At 46.0% G+C, this 20,546-nt stretch overlaps 1 protein-coding gene across 4 annotated transcripts in view; it reads left to right on the top strand.

Annotated features, from left to right (window-relative positions):
* Positions 1-20,546, top strand: part of PTPRF (protein tyrosine phosphatase receptor type F) — a 1,173,234-nt gene that overhangs the window by 429,083 nt on the left and 723,605 nt on the right. The gene's annotated exons all lie outside the window — the stretch shown is intronic.

The raw sequence follows: 20,546 nt of genomic DNA on the forward strand, positions 1-20,546 counted from the left end.
ACAGGAGGCAGAGGCTGTGCTGGCGGTGGCGGGTCAGTGGTGGCAGCGGCGGTGGAGGGTCAGTGGTGGCAGCGGCGATGGCGGGTCAGTGGTGGCAGCGGAAGCTGCGGTGGTTGTGTGGTGAAACATGCCAGTGCGGTGAGTGTCCCAGTCTGTCCGCGGTCTGGGCTTAATAGAAAATTGTGTTTTTGCCATGATTGCATCAGAACAATGCACTATGTCCCCAGCAATGGGACCACGGCCTTAAAGGGAACCTGTCAGGTAATTTATGTGTTCTAACCTAGTAGCAGTGTGATGTGTGAGCTAGTTTCCCCTTCCTACCCATCCCTGTGTTGTAATAATGTCTAATGTGAATGTATAAAAATGTGTTTTATTACTTATGTGTTCTGTATGTAAATGTGCAGGGATTCTAGCCCCTTGGGCGTCGAATTGCCCTGTGGGTGTTCGCATGTTTTCCATGGTATCACGCCCCTGTGAGCGTGATACCATGGATTTATATCAGCGACGTGACCATTGCTACTTCAGATCCCGCGCATGCGCACTTACCATTCCCACAGCTTTGTTATCCCGCGCTTGCTTTTTGTCTTCAGTCGTGCTCTGCCCATGACTGGAACCGCAAGAGTCTTCTGAGTATGCGCAGAGCACATCTGAAAATGAGAAGCAAGCAAGGCTGAGGGAATGGTAAGTGCGCATGCGCGGGATCTGAAGTAGCGACGGTCACGTCGCTGATGTAAATCCATGGTATCATGTCCACAGGGCGATGCGGCGCCGATGGGGCTAGAATCCCTGCACATTTACATGCAGAACACATAAGTAATAAAACACATTTTACAAATTCACATTACATATTAATAAAACACAGGGATGAGTAGGAAGGGGTTACTAAAGCCTGCTTTACACATTGCAATTTCGCATACGATATCGTATGCGATTTTCAACGCCCCCATCGAATGGGCAGCACGTTCAATTTGTTGAATGTGCCGCACAAATGATTAACCCCATCACACATACTTACCTGTCCATACGACCTCGATGTGGGCGGCGGACGTCCACTTCCTGGAGTGGGAGGGACGTTCGGCATCACATCGACGTCACGTGGCAGCTGGCCAATAAAAGTGGAGGGGCGGAGCTGAGCGGGACGTAAACATCCCGCCCACCTGCTTCCTTCCGCTTTGTGGGCCGGGAGCCGCAGGACGCAGGTAAGATCTGTTTATCGTTCCCGGGGTGTCACACACTGCGATGTGCGCTACCCCGGGAACGTTGAACAACCTGACGTTCAATTCTAGAGAAAGGTACGATGTGTATGCGATGAATGTTTTACCGTTCAATCGCAATCGCACGTACCTGTCACACACTGCAATGTAACTTACAATGCCGGATGTGCGTCACTTACGACGTGACCCCGCCGACACATTGTAAGATACAGTGCAGCGTGTAAAGCGGGCTTAACACACATCACACTGCTACTAGGTTAGAACACATAAATTACCTGACAGGTTCCCTTTAAAGGACACCAGTCACCAGGATTTTCGTATATAACCTAAAGCCAGTGCTATACTGGCACTATCAGGCTGAGTCTATACATACCTGCAGTGCACAGCTCGGATGTATAAGTTTTGAAATCCAAGAAAGTAACATTTATAAAATCAGCAGCTTCTCATTTTACAAACTTCACTTTCTTGGATTTCAAAACCTAAATATCCGAGCTGTGCACTGCAGGTATGTATAGAATCAGCCTGATAGTGCCAGTATAGCACTGGCTTTAGGTTATATACGAAAATCCTGGTGATTGGTGCCCTTTAATGTTATGTCTCATCAGTGTATACAGATTGTAGTTTTTTATATGTATCTGAATTACTAAGGAATAATATTCCCATTAGAGAGCATGATATGTTAGCCTCCATTTACACCATATTTTTGTATATTTAAAGGAAACCTGTCTTGTAAAAAAAAATATGCTATTAACCTGCAGATATGAGGTTAATCTGCAGGTTAATAGCATTCTAAACCTGTGCTGCCGCTGCACTGAAAGCCCGATTTTTATGAATAGAATTCTGTAAGACGGGAAACCTGTAAAAGATTAATAGCTGATTTTTTATTAACAGCACATGGATAACAAGTGAGAAAAAAAATTGTCATCCACACAGTGTCCTCCATTTCACGTCTGCGCTGCCACACTTCTCCCTGCCCTGCTGAGGGCAGATCATAGCAATGTATTGCGCATGCACTAGCTGTCTTTGACCTTTACCCACGCTTGCGCATTACAGTACTTTGCTCTGCCCTCATCCACAACAGGAGGATGGCAATTGCAAGAAAATAGGAGGTGTCAGACCCAGACCGGCAATGCCCATCAGACCTGACCACCCCATGGGGGAGTATAATAAAAGATGTGCAGTATTCTAGAATGCTGTATATAAGGGCTCGTGGTGGTCTCAGGTTATAGGGTACAAATCTGGTGACAGGTTCCCTTTAAGAGATGCAGTTTTCGGTGGTTGTTTTTTTTTTAAATTTTTTTAACTAAGGTAATTGAACAAAGGATTGAACATCCGCAACATTCATTCTTTTTACAGCACATTGTTTTACTTTAATATTAGAAAGGGAATAAATTTGAAAGGCATCGAAAATATATTTGTCTGAAGGAGTATCAAGGCCCCGTCACACGCAACGACGTATCTAACGATATATCGCTGGAATCACGGATTCTGTGACGCACATACTGCATCGTTAGCGACGTCATTGCGTGTGACACCAATGAGCGGCCGTTAACGTTGGAAAATACTTACCTTATCATCTATCGTTGACACATTGTTCCTTTTTAAATAATCGTTGATTGTTGAGGACGCAGGTTGTTCGTCGTTCCCAAGGAAGCACACATCGCTACGTGTGACACCCCGGGAACGACGAACTGCAGCTTACCTGCGGCCGCCGGCAATGAGGAAGGAAGGAGGTGGGCGGGATGTTACGTCCCGCTCATCTCCGCCCCTCCGCCTCTATTGGGTGGCCGCTTAGTGACGCCGCTGTGACGCCGCACGAACTGCCCCTTTAGAAAGTAGGCGGTTTGCCGGCCACAGCGACGTCGCTAGGCAGGTAAGTCCGTGTGACGGCTCCTAACGATATTGTGCGCCACGGGCAACGATTTGCCCGTGACGCACAAACGACGGGGGCGGGTACACTCGTTAGCGATATCGCTGCGTGTGACGGGGCCTTTACACTCAGTTTGTCCAGGTTGTTTGGAAGACTTGATAAAAAAAAAAGTTTCCATAAAAGGACGGGAGTTTGACTTCATCAATATTAAGGCTGAATTCAGACATCCGTGAAACACTGTCCACGGGTCACCCGAGGGTGACAATTTTGGATCAGGAAACCCTGGGCTCTTGTGTACATCATGGTCCATATTCACAGATGTCTGAATGAGGAAATAAACTGGTTAAAAAGAAATAGAGTCATCCTTATGTGGCCTTGACTTTGCTCCCTGTGATCTTCTCTTTTTTTTTTCTTATCATCTTTGTGTCATCAATAAATAAATAAGTTCATTTTTAAGCCAAACATTGGATTCCTTTCTCTCCTTGTTGCAAAAACAATGAATATTTTGTAGTGCTTAAATTCCCTGTGGAAAATGTTATGACAGGCATGTCTGATGCTAATTGGAGGTCTGCTACATGAGCAGGTTCTGCGCATCTCCAGCTAGAACAATTTCTATTTCTCATACTAAATTACATCAAACCAAAAAGGAGCCTTGTAGTTAACACAGTCATCGCATAGGAAGAGCTTTTAGTCCCGGTGAAACTAGACTGCAAAAATGCAGCTTAAATCTCACTCTGAGTGTTTGAAACTTAATCTTTATAGACACAAGAAAATTCTCTTCAAATAATCTGAAATTTCCTAATTGCACACATCCCTTATATATTATATAAGGAAAAGAATATTAATATTGGCCTTGTAATGACAATACAACTACTGTAATATTGCTTCCTGTATACCATACAAAAATGGTACTACTTTAATACTACTTCTATGTACAAGAATATAATTACTACACTTCTGCCCTTCATGTACAAGGCTAGAACTACTATTGTACTTACCTAGGATATAACTGCTATAATATTGCATTCTGTATAGACGGGTATAACTACTATAATACTGCCCCCTATGTACAAGAATATTGCTATTATAATACTGCTCCTATGTACAAGATTATAACTACTATAATACTGCTTCTATGTACAAGAATATTTCTATTATAATACTGCTCCTATGTACAAGAATATAACTACTATAATACTGCCCCTATGTAACTACTATAATACTGCCCCCTATGTACAGGAATATAACTACTATAATACTACCCTCTATGTACAAGAATATAACTACTATAATACTGTCCCCTATGTACAAGAATATAACTACTATACTACTGTACTCAATATAGAGAATATAACTACTATAATACTGCTCTTACATACTAGGATAAAACTACTAGAATACTGCCCCTTATGTTCAAGTATATAACTACTATAATACTGCATATATGGACAAGAATGTAACTACTATAATACTGCCCCCTATGTACAGGAATATAAATTCTATAATACTGCCCTCTATGTACAAGAATATAACTACTATAATACTGTCCCCTATGTACAAGAATATAACTACTATACTACTGTACTCAATATAGAAGAATATAACTACTATAATACTGCTCTTACATACTAGGATAAAACTACTATAATACTGCCCCTTATGTTCAAGTATATAACTACTATAATACTGTATTTATGGACAAGAATGTAACTACTATAATACTGCTCCTATGTACAAGAATATAACTACTATAATACTGCTCCATATGCACAAGGTTATAACTAATATAATACTGCCCGTATGTACAATAACAGAATTTAATACTGACCATTATGTTCATCTACTATTATATTGGAGGCATATGTAGAGGATTATAACTATTACTATACTCTGTCTACTATATATAAACGAATATAACTACTGCAATATTGACTCCTGTGGCCTGGAATATGGACCTGAGTGGGTGGAAGAACTGTGAGTAATCCATGCTGAAACGTTTTGTAATCATAGTGTGTGAATGTGTTTGTTCCATTGTCTACTTATTTTATTCCAACAACCATCACAGATCGAGGGTAATTATTAAGATATTTTTGTGGTCATTAGGTCAAATTTCATTTGAATGTGTTACTTTCTTTGTCATTAATTCTTCCCTTACGTACGGCTAACTTTCCCTCCCAAGAGACTCCCTATTAGCTGAAACCAAAAGCTGCTTTGAGCCACACGTCTTGGCAGAGGCGGACTAAATACATTGGACATAATTAATGGAGCTCTTCTGTAAAACTATGGATGAAGTTCTATTCATAGTTTGTAATACTGGAAATATAAGCATGAACAGTGTTGCGTGACTTCTACAATTAGCAAAATAGGAGGGTGGCCCGTAGGGGGAATTCGTTATCTGCATTATACAAAGGTATATTTCATTTCAGAAGATTGTCTCACAGTGTAAAATTATAAATTTACAGTGGCCAATCGCAATATTGCACAGTTGACAAAATTATGAAATTACAACACGAGTATGAATGATTAACCTAACTGATCCTTCTCTGCTATATGTAGAATATGGAATAATAAGTTGAAAGTATCAGCTAATATTTTTGAGCAAGAAAAAAGATTACGTGGGCTATTTCTTGCTGTCAAGTAGTATTGCTACTGCTACTTCTGATATTAAAGGGCTATTCCCATCTCCAAGATCATATGTAGTAGGTGTAATAATAATGTTAGCAATTAGAAATGTAGTATAGTTCTCCTGATACATCCATGTCTCTTACCTCATGTGCAGGGCATTGCAGCTTAGGTATCCATGGTTATGACCACAAGGAACTAATTAACTGTCACAGTATGAGTAGATGTAACCATGAATACCTAAGCTTCAATGCCCTGCACATGAGGTAAGAGACATGGATTTATCAGAAGAACTATACTACGTTTCTAATTGCAGGTATTTGCTAATATTATTATTATTACACCTACTACATATTGCGATAGGATCTTGGAGATGGGAATAGCCCTTTAACTTGTAACATATTGGTACTACTTAGCTTTTGATTTTGATATACAGTACAGATCAAAAGTTTGGACACACCTTGTCATTCAAAGGGTTTTCTTTATTTTCAGGACTCGTAGAATTGTAGATTCACATTGAAGGCATCAAAACTATGAATTAACACATGTGGAATGAAATACTTAAAGTGTGAAACAACTGAAAATATGTCTTATATTCTAGATTCTTCAAAGTAGCCACCTTTTGCTTTCATTACTACTTTGCACACGCTTGGCATTCTGTTGATGAGCTTCAAGAGGTAGTCACCGGAAATGGTTTTCCAACAGTCTTGAAGGAGTTCCCAGAGATGCTTAGCACTTGTTGGCCCTTTTGCCTTCACTCTGAGTTCCAGCTCACTCCAAACCATCTGGATTGGGTTCAGGTCTGGTGACTGTGGAGGCCAGGTCATCTGGCATAGCACTCCATCACTCTCCTTAGTCAAATAGCCCTTACACAGCCTGGAGGTGTGTTTGGGGTCATTGTCCTGTTGAAAAATAAATGATGGTCCAACTAAACGCAAACCGGATGGAATAGCATGCAGCTGCAAGATGCTGTGGTAGCCATGCTGGTTCAGAATGCCTTCAATTTTGAATAAATCACCAACAGTGTCACCAGCAAAGCACGCCACACCATCACACCTCCTCCTCCATGCTTCACGGTGGGAACCAGGCATATAGAGTCCATCTGTTCACCTTTTCTACAAAGACACGGTGGTTGGATCCAAAGATCTCAAATTTGGACTCATCAGACCAAAGCACAGATTTCCACTGGTCTAATGTTCATTGCTTGTGTTCTTTAGCCCAAACAAGTCTCTTCTGCTTGTTGCCTGTCCTTAGCAGAGGTTTCCTAGCCGCTATTTTACCATGAAGGCCTGCTGCACAAAGTCTCCTCTTAACAGTTGTTCAAAAGATGTGTCTGCTGCTAGAACTCTGTGTGGCATTGATCTGGTCTCTAATCTGAGCTGCTGTTAACCTGCGATTTCTGAGGCTTGTGACTCGGATAAACATATCCTCCGCAGCAGAGGTGACTCTTGGTCTTCCTTTCCTTGGTCGGTCCTCATGTGAGCCAGTTTCTTTGTAGCGTTTGATGGTTTTTGCCACTGCACTTGGGGACACTTTCAAAGTTTTCCCAATTTTGTGGTTTCCTAGCTGCTATTTTACCATGAAGGCTGCTGCACAAAGTCTCCTCTTAACAATTGTTCTAGAGATGAGACGGTGTGTCCAAACGTTTGGTCTGTACTGTACATATTGAATTTTAGTGAAGGATTTAATAAGGATTCCCATGTTTTTAGAGAAATCGTGCAGCACTTTCTTCACTTTAATTCACTTTCAAGTGGTTGTCTACGTTCAATATTTATTTATTTTTAGTATTATAAGCATGGTCTATTAAAAAATGACAAATTTATCTAAACTTGGCTCCTGGCTCTCCAGCGCTTTCCTTGGCCCTTGCTCACATAGATGCAAAAGTGATGTTACGATACCAGTGTGTTACCACTGCAGCCAATCACTGCAAAGTCCCATTTAGACGTTTCTATAATACATATACAGACTATGATGCACAGACTGGCTGCAGGTCTCCTAACCTGAACTTGTCAGCCTCATTGAAATATATGAGGCTCAGGAGACCTTCGGTCAATCCATTCATAACATTCTGTACACGGACGTATAAATGAGGCTTTAGGGCTAGCTCACATGGCCGTAGAGTCTCTCATGCAAGAGAATCGGGCCAATTATGTTAATGACACTCTGATCAAACTCTGATCAGATCACAGTCTGAGCCGAGTGTCAGTTTACTGTGACCTGAGTCTCTCGAAGACGTAGAGCTTAATTTCTCCATTGCCTTTCTCGGCATATATCTGACTGCACTCGGATGACATCTGAGTGCAGTCTGATGTTTTGCCTGCATCCATTGATTTGAATGGGTGCACGGCATCCAATATATGCTGTCAATCGCAGCATGCAATGTTTTTTTTTTCCATGCCGAATAAATACTGCCCCATGGTATAAAATTGGTCCGAGGCCTATCTGATAAAACCGGATAGCACTCATTCAAGTTATACACTCCTGTGAGAGAGCCCTTCTAGTGATGCCAATGTAGATGGCATGAGATTGCTGAGCCCACTGAGTGATTTTGGTGGTTATGTGCTATAACCATTACGTAATTGCTTAAGACGGGTGGCAGTGGATAAGTTAGGCTGATTTTGTTATTTCTTTATATTTTTACCACAGTTTACCTGTGGAGTAATAAACAAATGAAAATGGAAAACTTTACCACTTTATTCAATATTTTGTAGGAACTGAAACGTCCTTCAGATCAGTGGGGAAGCTTTTTTGGTCCCAGTAGTTCTCTGTGCTTGCACTCATGCAGGACCTGTGTACTTCTGTAACCTGTTCTGCACATTGAGATTCCGGTGTGGTTTTTTATCCTAAGTCATATGGCAGGTCTCATTAAAGCAGACTGCCAGGACCCAACAACCACCATTTTTCCCCCCCTAGAAAGACACAACACCGTTCTCTTATAAATTAAAATACTTTTATTTGAATTTTCCATTTTTGGAGAGAGGTATGGGGAAAAAACCACTCTCATCTTTTGGCATAAAATTTGGTCGCAGCTTTTAACCAGGCATTAACTTGCCAACATCACGGGGTTCAGGCAAATGTACCGCCTTCCGGCCGTCCGGCGCGGGTATTTCACCACCACTTTTCCTACCCCTTCCGCTGCTGCGACTTAAAACACAGTAAACTCCAACAAACTTGGAAAACAAAAGGGAGGGAGGGTGGGAAACAGGTCCGGGTCCTGCAGCCGAGAGGCTGGAAGCTGGGCAGCCCGATGATATGTATCCAGGAGGCGGGGCTTAGGCCAGTCACACCACAGGAGGCGGGGGCGGCAGGTCAGTGTCTTTCCAGGGGGGAGAACTCTATTTTAACATGCAGAGGGGCCAGCAGTCAGGGGGCAGCATCTCAAGTTTCTGGCTGCAGTGCCCCTCAGACTGCCAGGACCCAACAACCACCATTTTTCCCCCCCTAGAAAGACACAACACCGTTCTTTTATAAATTAAAATACTTTTATTTGAATTTTCCATTTTTGGAGAGAGGTATGGGGAAAAAACCACTCTCATCTTTTGGCATAAAATTTGGTCGCAGCTTTTAACCAGGCATTAACTTGCCAACATCACGGGGTTCAGGCAAATGTACCGCCTTCCGGCCGTCCGGCGCGGGTATTTCACCACCACTTTTCCTACCCCTTCCGCCAAGGAGCAGCACAGCGCCAGCAAGCTGCGACCCCACCCAAAAACTGAAATACCTGAGCCGTCCCAGGAATTTCCGCAACCACCATATCCACAACATCATCATTTGGGATGTACCCATCTGAGCTTAAGGACAGCCAAATATTGCCTTCCAGCTGGCGGTGCCAGACCAACAACCTTTTTTTTTTTTTTTAAACACTTTATTAACAGCACAACTTGGGTAGGCCCTGATCGCACATGCGCCAGGAGAGATCCATATCACATTCTTCCTTAGCGCCTTGCCCCCTGGGCCAGAGGGTTACCTTCGGCCGGATCGTTGTAACACTCCGAACGAAAACAGGGAAACTTGTACCTCTGTGACCAGATAAGGGTAAGAGGCCTAGCTAAACGGCCTTGGACCAGATACTTGAAGCCTATGTGTATCACCAAGTCGGTTGGAGAAAAGAGAGCTCACACAATCTTGATCACCTCTGATAGACCCACAGCTGAGCCAAGCTCCGGCAACCTCTCCAATTACATCCACTGTAAAGGGAACCAAGGACCGACCACCAAGGCGAAGAGGCGAAGATCCGCTCTCCTCGCAGCCAACATATATGGAAGTAACCTCGGACCCAGTCACTAGGCCGACTTAGATCTGAAAGGAAAACACTGTCAGAGCAGAGAATTCTCGTAACCATCAACGCCTCTTCTCTCCAAGGTGGTACTGGCAAAACCCAAAACCCCCTTTTTTTTTTTTTTTTTTTTTTTTATATATAGAAACAAATCACAATCATATCATTTTACATTAGCCCTGTACGCTGTTCTGAATCTTCTTACGTGCCTGATAAAAACCGATTTCAAAAACCAACTCAGTCCTAACGTCCCTCATAATGCATTTCAATTGCAGTCACCAAATCCACTGAAACTGTGCTCATGTATGCTGGCCCCCGAAGCCTTGGAACACCCCAACTCTGGGAGAGTTCGTACCGGGTACCACGGCTGGCAAACACCGAAATAACCAGGAACCGTCGCATTACCGACCAAAACCAGCCCACAAAAAGGAGGACTAAATCCGTGACGCTAAATTGAAGGGCCGTCGTCGTGGGTAAAAACTGGTACCATCACACCCGCTCGCCTAATAGACATAACCGACACCGTCGGGACACCTGCCGAGTGATGGAAAAAGAGATCCAAAACATCAATGTATAGATTTGCAATGGGGCGAACAATCCAAAACCCCCCCTTTTTTTTTTTTTTTTAAAACAATCTACGGCTAGAAAAGAATAGGCCTGCTGTGCTCCACTCACTTACCATAATCATCCAACCCTTCAATACCTTACACCCCACAAGACCCTCATCGCTTCAGTACCGTTCCACAATTTAAAATGGGAAGACCAACCTCGTAACAGGTTGCTTGCAACCGAAAATGGTGCACATTCGTTGAATACTGCAGGGCGTGTATTACTAGAGGGTGGCTTGGAAAATCGTCACGCACATCAACCACCGGAGCAACACCCGCTGAATAACGTACCATAGAACCGTCAGGTCAATGCAAAATGGGGGCCCAGATCATAGGCCTAACTTCACCAAACACCCTACCATCTAGCTGAGAACTCCAAACCTTGATCCTGCTGGTGGGTTGAGTTACCAAAATACCTGAGATTGGGATTGCAATAAGGTGAGCGATACTAACCCGGAAACCAGATGCCTGTTTTGCCTTCAACCCTGCGTTGACCCATAGGCATTCCAAGCCACAAAAAACCTAATCAGCCTGATTACTTATTTGAGGAAGGAGCTGTAGTTGGTTAAGGCTTTTTACCCACCGGCATCGTCGGACCACTGGTCATTCTCCTATTTCCCAGTCCACCCCCCCTTTTGTTTAGCTGGAACCTAAATAGGGGGAAAAGCGCAATCAAAGTTAGGTTACCGGACCATGCCCCCCGGGCCCAGCATAAGGAGCATTTTTTTTTTTTTTTTTTATATATATATATATAACTATATAAACATATATTGCAAATAATCCCACACAGCTGGCCCTACAACGCCGGAATACTCCATCTACAAATCTGTCTGTTCCTGCTCTTGAAACTATTATGGCATGGCACGGTAGCTCAGTGGCTAGCTGCAGCCCTGGGGTCCTGGGCCCAAATCCCGCCAAGGCCACCATCCGCAAGGAGCCTGTACGTTCTCCCCGTGACTGCGTGGGTCTACTCCGGGCACTCTGGCCTCCTCCCCCACCCCAATAAACATACAGGTAGGGAATCCAGACCGTAAGCCCCAATGGGGACAGCGTCCCCAATCCATGCAAAGCACACGAAACTAAAAGTGAATTTATACCTTTTAGGATATTTATGTGGATGTAATTGTCCAGAAAATATTAGTGGGCATAATTATTATGCGAATAGCTAACCTTGCCGGTTTACCCATCTCACTTGTTTATTTTCGGTTCCTACGGTAAGGAAAACCAATTAAAACATACGTAATTAACCAAAGAGGGAAAATCTAGTAAAAAAGGCTGAAAATTACTTCTCTAAAAAAGAGAAGCAATTTTAGAAAACAATCAAGCCATGCAAATGTACAGAAATATACTTCTCACATTTCGATAAAACTATCTGTGGCCAATATAGATCCCTTCTTTCAATTACAGCATTAAATTAGGGTGTATAACAGGGGGTTTAGATCCCGTGATCCCATCGTATTGTCACTAATCTATAAATCACTTGAAGGGTCAGTTAACAGGTGGCAACCAGATTATTACAAGGAATGGAGCCGCCTGTATTAAAATAAGGTTGAAAAAGTAAGATATGTTTAATTTTGGAAAGACGTCTCAGAGGAGATCTCATTTGTACCTCTTCCGACAGGCCTACAAGCTGCCGTAACCCTCAGTCTGATACAGCGCCGCACAATCAGCTCTGTCATCTACTGTATCCTCACCTATCCCCTGTAGACTGTGAGCCCTCGCGGGCAGGGTCCTCTCTCCTCCTGTACCTGTCTGTGCCTTGTACGGTTTTTGATTATTATACTGGTACGTATTATGTAAACCCCTTTCACATGTAAAACGCCATGAATTATATGGCGCTATAATAAATAATAATAATTTGTATAAATACCCGTGTGCTCAATATAAATAAACTGGCACCAGACTTAATCCTCCGAGATAGGGAAAGCTTCTTTACAGTTAGAGCGGGTAGATTGTGGAATGCTGTCTACAAGGGGTAGGAATGCTAGATACCATCACAGCTTTTACCAGAAAAGGGGGAGGGCGATTCCCTCAGCACCAATAACATTGTTATAAATAACTTAGTGACAACATGTAGAGCTGGGCGGGACGCCTGTTACCTGTGACATCACGTTATCCTCCCTAGGGGGACTTATCCCACCCCGCATTCCCCATCAGGGTACTCACCTGGTGATTCAGGAAATGACAAGACGACTGGATCTAGCTCTACCCACGTAACGCCTGCTACGACGACGCTCACACCGATCCAAGGGTTAAGATGACAGACTCCGGACATGGTGGCTACCCATGCCAAAGCTTGCTACCGTGACCCCTGCACATGACCGTACAACGCGATGGTCGGCACCGCACCCACCGCCGCCATAACATGCTGAAATCCACTGTGTGACAACGGGGAGGGGCTGTAAACAGTCACCATTGTATAATGTCAAATGGGGTGTGTTTTGGCCTGGGACTGTTCACTACCAGCCCCCCTCAATTTGAACATTGAAGTCCTAATGGTATCCCTTAACCCGCCCGCTCACTGGGAGACCCACATGGTCCCTGGTTCATTCCCAGGCTAGCCCCCTTGGCATTCCCGGGGCATACAAACGGAGGGGAGGGGAAGTTCAGTCCGTGTGGGATGGGGTGATTTGAACTCTTGCAGGTTAGTGCCTGCATACTACATTCCCCACTACAGTGCCTCCAACCTGCGCTGTGACAGGGACTGCACTGAGTCTGCACTTCAATTAGGCTGTGTGCGTAATTCATGCGTCCTGCGTCCCCTGCACAGTCTATGGAGACTGTGCAGAGGCCGTACGCATGTGGCATATTAGAACGCAGCGATTCAGCTGCTGCCCGAATCGCTGTGTTCTAAGATGTGACATGTCACTTCTTCTGTGCGCTCTGCCGGCAGCTCCTGCTCTGTCTATGGCAGGAGCTGCAGGCAGAGCGCACGTTCTCCGCCGGCACCATGCGCCTCAGAACGCAGCTTTTCAGCTGCGCTCTGAAGCGCACCTTTTAGGTGCCGTGCAGAGCGCACACAGCCCTACCCTGCTCCTCATCAGTACTGGCGGCGGTGGCTGGGCGGCGGGTGGGCGGGGCCAAAGACAAAAAGCGCGAAGCGCTCTTTTTCAAACTTAATGGCGGCTCAAGCTGACCGGCGGGCGGGTAGTTCCCTCAGAACGCCGCTCGCCGGCGCACATAGCTTGAGCCTCAGCATGGAGGGAGCCGCTCACAGCTAAAAGCGCCGTGAGCAGGACGCTTTCCTCCATGCTGATTTTAGGGGAGGATGGAGTAAAGGGTGTTTAAATAATGACGAGCACAAGCGGACCAGCGGGCGGGTAGTTCCCTTAGAATGCCGCGCTCACCGGCACACATCGCTTGTGCCTCAGCAGAGAGGGAGCCGCTCACAGCTAACAGCGCTGTGAGCTGAAACTCTTACCTCCCTGCTGATAGCTCTCCTACCGCCTCCAGGAGCGGGTCCCTGTGTCCGGCTGCCCAAACAGGTCCGGGTCCTGCAGCCGAGAGGCTGGAAGCTGGGCAGCCCGATGATATGTATCCAGGAGGCGGGGCTTAGGCCAGTCACACCACAGGAGGCGGGGGCGGCAGGTCAGTGTCTTTCCAGGGGGGAGAACTCTATTTTAACATGCAGAGGGGCCAGCAGTCAGGGGGCAGCATCTCAAGTTTCTGGCTGCAGTGCCCCTCACACCAATTAACGGCCAATGCTATACTGGCGCTATCATGGTGATTCTGTAAATGCTTTTAGTTGTCAGCTAGGATATAATGTTAGAAACACAAGCAAGTAAAGTTTGCAAAATGAGCAGCTTTTTGAGTGGCAACAGCAGCTAATCAGCTGATAGCTGGGGTGGGCATTCATAGTGATTTCCGCCTCCTGCCTGTTGTTCCTCCCCTATCTGTTATTTATGCTAATTCTATTATAGAAGCGTTTTACTGGCTTCTAAGCGTTTTAAGTGGCTAGAAGGACCTGTGCTGATGTCATACACATGTGACCAGAAGGGACGGGACCTCAGCCAACGGAAACATAATGTTGCTTCCTTGTATCAGCTTTGTTGGCTTGGGCCCCACCCTTTCTAGTCACATGGGTATGGCATCAGCAAAGGTCCTTCTAGCCACTTAGTAAAACTCTTCCATAATAGAATTAGCATAAATAACAGATAGGAGGAGGAAGAAAAGGCAAGGGGTGGGAATCATTATGAAAACCCACCCCAGCTATTAGCTTATTAGCTGCTGCCAATCAAAAAGCTGCCCCTTTTACAAACTTAACTTGCTTGTGTTTTTAACCCTTAACCTTAACATTACATCCGAGCTGACAACTAAAGGTTTGTATAGAATCAGCCTGATAGTGCCAGTATAGCACTGGCTTTAGGTTATATAGGAAAATCCTGGTGATTGGTGCACTATAAGGGGTCAATATTGACTTTTAAGATTGCTACTTCAGATAGGTGACCTAGAGTTCAAGTTTTCCTCTCTGAAGAGACAATTTGCATCTTGTAACCTGAAATCAGTATTGCAGTACATTGAGCGCTCAGTGGGGATCTCAAGACTCAGATCTGCATCATTCTGTAGGACATTGTAGCGCATATAACATATTGAAAAATATGTTAATAGATTTAATGACAGGTTTTGATGGAAGTTGAAGCCATTGACTATATGTCTCTGACTATGCGGTGTAGCAGAAAAGACATAGCTATAGAAATAGTGATTTTTTTTTTCCAGAGACACTGCTTTGTCACAGATGTCAGACACCCACCAATGAGACATTGATGGCTTATTCTAATAGTGACTTTAGCAAGACAACTGGATAAGCTGTCAGAATGGGCTGACACTTGGCAAATGAGATTTAATGCTGATAAATGTAGAGTAATGCACCTAGGACGGAGTAATCCTATAGCTTCATATACGTTAAATGGAAGTAAACTCGGTACTACAGAACAGGAGAAAGACTTGGGGATTCTCATTACAAATAAGCTGAGCAGCAGCACTCAATGTCAGGCAGCAGCTGCAAAAGCAAACAAGATTTTAGGGTGTATAAAAAGAGAGATCAGATCCCGTGATCCCAATGTATTGTTACCCCTCTATAAATCACTTGTAAGGCCACATCTAGAATATGGGATCCAGTTTTGGGCTTCACATTTTAAAAAGGATATTCAGAAGTTAGAGTCAGTTCAAAGGCAGGTAACTAGATTGTTACAAGGAATGGAGGCCGCCCGTATGATGAGTAATGGAGGCCGCCCGTATGATGACAGGTTGAAAAAGTTAGACGTGTTTAGCTTAGAAAAAAAATGTCTCAGAGGAGATCTCATTTAGGCCTGTTTCACACGTCAGTGATTCTGGTACGTTTGTGCTTTTTTTAAACGTACCAGAATCACTGACATACGCAGACACATTATAATGAATGGGTCTGCTCACACGTCAGTGATTTTTCACTGCACGTGTCTCCGTGCGGCGTACCCGCGTGTCCGTGATTGCCGTACGGAGACATGTCCATTTTTTTCTGGCATCACTGATGTCCCACGGACCACGCAGTGGTGTGGTCCGTGAAACACGTGCCAGAAAAAAACATGCTTTTAAAATAAAAAACATTTTTACTCACCCGGCTTCAGCGGCGCTCTCTGCAGCCGTGCAGCTTGCTGCTTCTGAGCCGGCTCATTACTGTCGCGCATATTCATGATGCACGACACAGTCGACCCGGAAGCAGCTGCTGCGGGGGTCAGCGCCGGCCGGATGCTGCACCGCGGGAGCATTCAGCACCAAGGACAGCGGGAGCGCGCACAGGTGAGTTGATTTCTAAGTGCAATCACGGGCCACGGAGAACGGAGCATGGATTGCACTTAGACAACCCACGTGTGCCGTAATTCACGGCACACGGAGGGACATGTGCGTGTTTTACACGCCAGTAAAAAACGTCAGTGTTTTTCACTGACGTGTGAAACGGGCCTTATATGTATAAATACATGTGGGGTCAATATAAAGGACGGCACATGACTTATTTCTTCTAAAGACAATACTAAGGACCAGGGGGCATTCACTGCGAGTGGAAGAAAAGCGATTCCGGCAGCTAAATAGGAAAGGGTTCTTTATAGTTAGAGCAGTCAGACTGTGGAATACCGACCACAAGAGATAGTAATGGCAGATACTATAACAGCTTTTATATCAGGGCTGGATGATTTCCTCAGTACACACAACATTGTTTGTTAGAAATTACATAATGACAATGTAGAATTGGTAGAGGAAGGTTGAACTAGATGGACCTAGGTCTTTTTTTCAACCTATATAACTAATGTAACTATGTAACTCCAAAATATGTATCCAGTCCTCTGCTTCACAACAAGGCTCGTGTTACGGGGGGACCGGCAGATTAGGACCAGGGGGTATATATCCTAATCGCCAGTCGGGGCCCACCGTGCTCCAGATGACAAAGGAGCTGCTGGCACCTGAGGGTTAGGCGGAGACTATAGAGCTGGATGGGTCTGAGATAACCCAGGAACTCTGGGAACCGGTCACGTGTGTTGGGACACGTCAGACCGGACGACAACCCGATTAGCGTTTCGGTGCACCTAGCGCTACACCAACCACGTGTGCAGGAAACACGTCAGGCCGGGTGGTAACCAGGTAGCGTTGACCAGAAGACCGCCACGAAAGCGCTCTGTCGGCCACATGTGTAGGACACGTCAGGCCGAGCGGTCCTCCGATTAGCGTTTCTGGCCACCTCTCGACTGGCCACGTGTGTGTAGGACACGTCAGGCCAGATGGGTACACCAGTAGCGTTGACCGGGAAGCCGAGGAGGATAAGGAACACCCTGTTAACTCCACAGGGGTCCTGGGGTACGCTGTCTGTGCGCGTAGGGGGCACAACCGGACAGGTGATGCAGCAGGTGCGTTGTCCGTGTGCGTAGGGGACACAATCGGACAGGTGGCGCAGCAGGTGCGTTGTCCGTGTGCGTAGGGGGCACAATCGGATAGGTGGTGCAGCAGGTGCGTTGTCCGTGTGCGTAGGGGACACAATCGGACAGGTGGCGCAGCAGGTGCGTTGTCCGTGTGCGTAGGGAGCACAATCGGAAAGGAAGCACAGCAGCCGCAGCCCAGTTAACGCCACTGGGCTGCTATAGCAAGACTGGAACGGCAGGAGGGAAGCACGGCGCCTGACCCTGATGTGCCTAGCCACGAATCTTAGCGTGACAGGCACCGTTCGCCTAACCCTACCTACCGCTTCCCAACATAGGCTTATGCCGCAATGAAGCTCTAACATGGAGGTGTGCTCTGACTGAGCAAAAGTGAAGACTGTGCACCTCCATGTTGTCTCCAGCCCCTTTTATAACCTGGGTCCGCCTCAAACCCAGGGTGGAACCACCAAGGTCCAATAGCAGAGTGCCATGTCATCAGTGACGTCACATGCGACCTATCCGGAACCGCCACGTCATTGATAACCTCATGGCAGCCACGCCCCAAACACTTCACCAGTCATCGTCTGACGACCAATACTGAGGTGCCAGATCATAGGGGCGGGCCTCTGCGAGCCAGTCCGGAGTTGCCACGTCATCAGGACACCTGACACCCTCTGCCCTATCAGGGCCTGCCACCTCACGGACATGCTCAGTGAGGTCCTCACCGGACCTAGCCTCTGATGCACTAAGTGCCTGAGCATGCTCAGTAGCCTGAGCCACAGGTTTAGAAAGCAGACTATCAGTTTGAGCATGCTCAGTAGGCACATCCCAGAACTTAGACACAGCACGAAGTCCAAGTACCTGTGCAAAGAGGCTGTTAGGGTTAATTGTGGGAGCATGCTCATTAGCCTGAACTGAGGACTTGGTCTCAGACATAACACAAACAGTCTGAGCATGCTCACTAGGCAAAACACCGGGCTTAAACTCTGGCTGGGGTAAATCGGCGCACGCATGCGCACTAGCCGCCTCTCCACACTTAGACGTGGTGGAAGGAACAGCCAACTGGACGACCCGAGGCACGGCCAAGAACAGCAGCCGGCGCCTGGGCGCAACAGGAACCGCAGCAGGCTGCTTGCGGCTATGGCGGCGCCGGTTCGTAACAGCTCGCAGCCCATGAGAGACAGTGAATATCCAAATGAGATAGTCTAGAACCATGACTAAGGCGTAGCTGGAACACAACGGTTTATCTTGTTTTTTTCCGCCATGGTGTCATTTTTTACTCTTGTTTGATTGCTTGTTATATATATCATTACTGACAAAGTAAATGTGAAATTTTACTACTATCATTTTTCATTGAGATGGTTCTCTATCGCTGGATTCTTTGTTTTGTTTTATATTGTAAATATTGGAGCGAGTGCCATCCGATTAAACATCAGATAGCACTCGCCCGAGTTATACGCCAGTGTGAGCGAGCCCTCAAGGTTCAAAGTGCTAATACGTACAGTGGAACCTTGCTTAATGAGAACAATCCGTTCTGGGACTGTGCTTGTTAATCAAGTTACTCGTTCAGCAGAGCAAGATTTCCCATAGGAAACCATTTCAATGCTGACAATTCGTTCCACAATGTGTTAAATGTCCCATCCTGGTCCCCTATTCTATCATTCCACACATGCACAAACGCACACACACAAGCTCACACAAGCTCACACAAGCTCACACAAACACACACAAACACACAAGCACACATGCACACGCACATATTATATGCTCACCTTACCTTCCGTTCCATCGCCGGTCTCCTGGGACTTGCTGTTCTCCGGTGTGGGCCGTGTATCAGGTAACCATAACGACGAGGGCGGAACTTCCTGCCAGAGCGCTGACATCAAAGGCAGAGCCGCTTGCCTCTGATTGGCCAGTGCGCTGCCTTTGACAAGCGGTGACAGGAACCAGGAAGTTCCTGCTTCGTTGCTATGGATGCCGATGCCTGGAGTGGAGCGGAGCAGAGCGGAGCAGAGCGGCGCGACGCACTACAGGACCCAGGAGGCCGGCGATTAAACGGAAGCTACAGATATTATATGCTCACCTTACCTTCCGTTCCACCGCCGGCCTCATGGTACTTGTAGTTCACTGCGATGTACTCGGGAACTACAAGAGCCATGAGACCGGCGGTGGAATGGAAGGTAAGGTGAGCATAATACTGTATGTGTGTGAGTGCGTGTGTGAGTGCGTGTGTGTTTGTGCATACATGTGTGTGTTTGTGTGGACTACAAGTGCGGGTCAGTGCACGGTGGATGGACGGAACATGGAGTGTGTGTGGTGAGGATTTCGCTCGTCCAGCAAAGCTTTCTCGCAAAGCGGGTTACAAATTTACAGAAAGCTTTGCTTGTTAAGCGAAATTCTCGTTAAGTGAGTTACTCGTTAAGCGAGGTACCACTGTATATGAATTTGTACGGATGCTTTTCCATTTCTGACTTTGGTGCTGTTTTGGGTTAGCTACTCAGTAAAATCAAACTAGGTCTTAAGGCCACTTTACACGCTGCGATATCGGTACCGATATCGCTAGCGAGCGTACCCGCCCCCATTGGTTGTGCAACACAAGCAAATCGCTGCCCGTGGCGCACAACATCGCTTACACCCTTCACACTGACTTACCTTCCCTGCGAAGGCGAACTGCCTCCTTTTGAAAGGGGCGGTTCGTGCGGCGTCACAGCGACGTCACACGGCAGCCGTCCAATAGAACCGGAGGGGCGGAGATGAGCGGGTGGAAGATCCCGCCCACCTCCTTCCTTCTTTTCCGGTGGACGCAGGTAAGGAGATGTTCGTTGTTCCTGCAGTGTCATACATAGCGATTTATTCTGCCGCCGGAACGACAAACAACATCGTACCTGCAGCAGCAACGATATTAAGGAAAGGAGCGATGTGTCAACGATCGATTTTTTACGTTTTTGAGATCGTTGATCGTCGCTCCTTGGTGTCACACGCTGCGATGTTGCTAACGGCGCCGGATGTGCGTCACTAACGACGTGACCCCGGCGATATATTGTTACCGATGTCGCAGCGTATAAAGCACCC

This window comes from Anomaloglossus baeobatrachus, chromosome 8, assembly GCF_048569485.1.
Source record: "Anomaloglossus baeobatrachus isolate aAnoBae1 chromosome 8, aAnoBae1.hap1, whole genome shotgun sequence".
In the NCBI taxonomy this organism is placed as follows: Eukaryota; Metazoa; Chordata; class Amphibia; order Anura; family Aromobatidae; genus Anomaloglossus; species Anomaloglossus baeobatrachus.